Source organism: Onychostoma macrolepis, chromosome 19 (genome assembly GCF_012432095.1).
Source record: "Onychostoma macrolepis isolate SWU-2019 chromosome 19, ASM1243209v1, whole genome shotgun sequence".
NCBI classification, from domain to species: domain Eukaryota; kingdom Metazoa; phylum Chordata; class Actinopteri; order Cypriniformes; family Cyprinidae; genus Onychostoma; species Onychostoma macrolepis.
This window is the reverse complement of record NC_081173.1, coordinates 2,459,745-2,464,068: the sequence shown is the minus strand read 5'-3', so window position 1 is coordinate 2,464,068 and position 4,324 is coordinate 2,459,745. Positions and strand designations below refer to the sequence as shown.

Here is a 4,324-nt window from a genome sequence, read left to right as displayed (position 1 = left end):
AAAGATAATCAATTTCAAAAAGTTAATTAACACATTAAACAAATTGGTGAAATTTGCATATCATGTAAAATAATAATAATAATAATAATAATAATAATATGTAGTTTAATATTTATGACAATGAACTATAACTTCACAGCTAAATATAAACTATGAAATTAACATTTAATAATTGAGAACTTCTATATGAATTTGAGTGTGGGGTGTGGGTGCTGAAAACTGTGGTCCATGTCCCGCCTCTCCACGCTCCATCTATAAAGTAAACAGATTGGCTGATGTTACAAAGTGATATTACAAAATGCCTATAAAATAATTAGTGTGGCTATGCCAAAAAATTATTAGGATCTGTGCTGAGTTCTACAAATATTACATTACTCAAGAGTCAAAGGTAGTTTCATTTGACTTGGCATATGTTACTTTCAATGACAAGCTACTAGCAGCATTAAGAAAAACGTCTTCTGAAGCATCATTAGATTAAGAAAAATATAAACATTCAAATAATACATTTTCATCATGTCACTTCCGAAAAACAATTTTTAGGTCAACATAAATTGACCTAATTTATTCATCTTGATAGGTATACACATGCACACTACTGGAAATACATCATAATAGGGTAGTTAAGTCAACTGCAATTTCCATTTTATACCAATTTGAAACAGGAAAAATCCCTTCAACATTTAACATTTAGAAGTCATCAATAAAGTTATTAAATGGCAAAAGTTGCCTTGTTACATGTTATTAGCTAATAAACTGTTACATGAACTCAGTTAAGGAAGGAAACTCAATAGGTTCTAGTAGGTGTTTCTGGGTAGGGATGCTAGCATTGAACCATTAACTGACAGTAAGAATTTTCGCTATTAACACATCAGTTAAATTGTTAAGGAATAATTTGTAATGTTTTCCTTTAAAAAAATGCTGCATGGATTAAAAACTGCATTGTCAAAATGGCATTGAGAGCAAAAAACAAGTTACACTCAAGTTGTTAGTTAATCCTTTAAATTTTACAGGTATTCAGAAACAAGATAAATAACAGAAGGTATAAGTAGCTTTTTTTATTATGTGTCAAAGCCTAAACTATAAACTTTTAGAAGCTTGAAAATAAAGACTTCCAATGGAAAGACAAAATGATGAATGAAAATCAAAAATAAAAACATTTGTTTGAAGATGAATGAAATTCATTCAAAATGAATTTGGAACAACATGAGGGTGAGCAAACCATGACAGATTATTATTATTTTTTTAACTATACTGATCTCAGTTAAAATTTTTAAATGTTGCCAAGTAAATATAAAGTTGTCCTGACATGTGTCCTACCTTGTGTATCTTGAAACAATCTGCAGAGACTACTTTTCAGATAGTAGTAGATCTGCCAGGATCATAACTTGAATGGCTGATGCCATTATTGTCCCTGAAGACAAAACACAAAATTAGAGAAATTTAACTCACAATTAAGCAACATTTATGGACAGCTTATTTTTATGAATCATAAGACAATTTTTAACCACTACAAACTTAGCATTAGCAATTACCTGACATCTTTATAAGAAAACAAAGCAACTTTAGGATAAGGGAAAGTAGAAGTTTTTTCCCCATCTATATTAGTTAAGTATATAAATGTATAACTATAATCAGAACTTAAGACTTCACTGGTATTCTTCTGAAGCAACACAAAATACCAAAAGACTTGACGGAATGACAAACTGAAATTTAAGATGTTATTCACTCTGCCAATTCACTCTGCATCAAACTGGTGGCACCTACATTACATCAAACATGACTGGTCTTTAGATGTCATTCTTGTGGGATGTTAGTTTGTTATTTTTCATCTGTATTGTGTAACGTTATTCACAATTTGATCTTTAGGTTTAAATTTCAATCTAATATTCACAAAACAAAAGTATACTATTGCTTCAGAAGACTTAACATTTGTGCTGCTGGTCATTTCTGGTCATCATTACATCTGCATTAATAGCAATTCATCAAAATATAAAAACTGAAGAACGATGAATTTAAATAACTGTTTATAAGGTGACAAATTACATCTTGTACAACACTAAAGCCCATCAATTTGTTTAATGTGAATTCTACTTACTTTATTTTAGGCTCATATTAGTATCAGCCGTCTTGTTGCAAATGACATCACACCACCCTCGCTGCCTTTCTGAAAAGATTGATTTCAAAAGCATGACAACAATTTGTTAGTATGAATTTTAAGAAAGACAGTGAGGAGCAAATAATAGTGTAAAATGTTAACTAAAGTTAACAAAACAGTCATTATAAATGCTCCTCAGCCCTTTGTTCACTGCGTTCGGCAGATTTAGAAAACTTGATCAGCATCACATGGATATTCTAGATGAAACTGACAAAGCGGATAATAATGATTAACTAAAAGTTTAAAGGCATTGTAATACAGAGAATATGTCTTTGCTTTACCTCGCTTGAGAACTGTGGCGAGTGACGGTTACAGATGACGACATCCTGTCAGCTGTCTCTCCAGTTTAAAAATACAATTCGCGGGACTCGTTTGTCTGTGTCCAGCTGTGAGAAACCACACACACACACACACACACACACACACACACACACACACCTTAATTTATCACTGACAAACTGTTGTGTATAACACTGCATATTTAACACTTGCCGTTGATAACTTTGATGTGGTTGTCCTTGCTTCTTTGCTAGCTAACATTACAATGATAACTGAGCTGGTTAATCTTCAGATAAAATTGACAAAACACAAAATAACGTTCAAAAGTGCTTTAAATAGGAATAAAAAAGTGAATGCTTACCTGTTATTTTCCGTGACGGCGTCGCGAGCCGTCCGGCTGTGATCCAGTGACTGTGAGCTGTGGGGAGGGGCGGATGTGACTGACTGAAAATGCGCGGTTTTTGAAAAACACCCGGATAATATTTTGTCTCGAGTAAAATTAATTTCTTTAAAAGGATTGATCTATGCTTAATATGAAACAGATTTATGTATTTATTGTATTATCTTTAGTTATGAAGGCTATTTAATTAATATTGAAAGAGATAAAGCAAACGTGATTTCTAGAAAACAATGTTAGAAATCATGAATTAAGCAAATTTTTCTTTAAAATATTTTGTGGTCAGCCATTTAGACATAATAACCATATGGTAGATTAAATTAATTTATACTTATTTAGATTGAGTTCCCTTAACCTAATTAGATTTTGAGTTCACATCACATATATATTGAGTTGAAATAACTTTTTGTTAAATTAACTAATTTAATTTAGCAAATGCCACTGATTTACAGTGTATGACATTTCACTATAGGCCTATGACTTCAAAAGTTATAAAAGATATATAATTAATAATGATAAAGTATATAATTATAAAAGATTCAGTGACTTTGCCACATCCTAATCGAGGTTGTAGTTTCATATTTAAATACATTTTATTTTTCTATCATATTCTGTTCTATTCTTGTTTTATATAGCCTATAAGTGTTTTTTTTTTTTCTAAAGATGTTTCTCCCAACATTATGGTAATGTTAATAAAGTAGCCTGAAATCATAAGGACATGAATACTGTTCTCAGAATGTTTTGATAACAACATAATAACATTTAGCAATTAATTATTAATTTAGAAATTATATTACATTACAATAACGTTCTAAGAATGTTGTTCTAAAATGTTTTCTCTCAACATTATGAGAACGTTCATTAAGTACAAATAACGTCTAAAGGCGTTCCAAGAACGTTGTTCTAAGAACGTTTTCTATCAGAGTTATAAGAACATTCATCAAGTAAAAATGACGTCCTAAAGACGTTCCAAGAACGTTGTTCTAAGAACGTTTTCTATCAGAGTTATAAGAACATTCATCAAGTACAAATAACGTCTAAACACGTTCCAAGAACGTTGTTCTAAGAACGTTTTCTATCAGAGTTATAAGAACATTCATCAAGTACAAATAACGTCCTAAACACGTTCCAAGAACGTTGTTCTAAGAACGTTTTCTATCAGAGTTATAAGAACATTCATCAAGTACAAATAACGCCCTAAACACGTTCCAAGAACGTTGTTGTAAGAACGTTTTCTATCAGAGTTATAAGAACATTCATCAAGTACAAATAACGTCCTAAAGGCGTTCCAAGAACGCTGATTTTAGAACGTTTTCTATCAACATTATGAGAACGTTCATTAAGTACAAATAACGTCCTAAACACGTTCCAAGAACATTGTTCTAAGAACGTTTTCTATCAGCGTCATAAGAACATTCATCAAGTACAAATCACATCCTAAAGGCGTTCCAAGAACGTTGTTCTAATAACGTTTTCTATCAGAGTTATAAGAA

General features: G+C 31.2%; 2 long non-coding RNA genes across 2 annotated transcripts; both read right to left on the bottom strand.

Moving 5' to 3' along the window:
• Positions 1–224: 224 nt before the first annotated feature.
• On the bottom strand, positions 225–2,153 carry LOC131525608 (uncharacterized). Its single transcript, XR_009267262.1, has 3 exons — positions 2,096–2,153; positions 1,318–1,411; positions 225–252 (listed from the first exon to the last, which is right to left on the bottom strand). It is a non-coding gene; the product is annotated as an uncharacterized LOC131525608 (long non-coding RNA).
• On the bottom strand, positions 2,151–2,858 carry LOC131525607 (uncharacterized). Its single transcript, XR_009267261.1, has 3 exons — positions 2,796–2,858; positions 2,437–2,541; positions 2,151–2,164 (listed from the first exon to the last, which is right to left on the bottom strand). It is a non-coding gene; the product is annotated as an uncharacterized LOC131525607 (long non-coding RNA).
• Between the last annotated feature and the right edge of the window lie 1,466 nt (positions 2,859–4,324).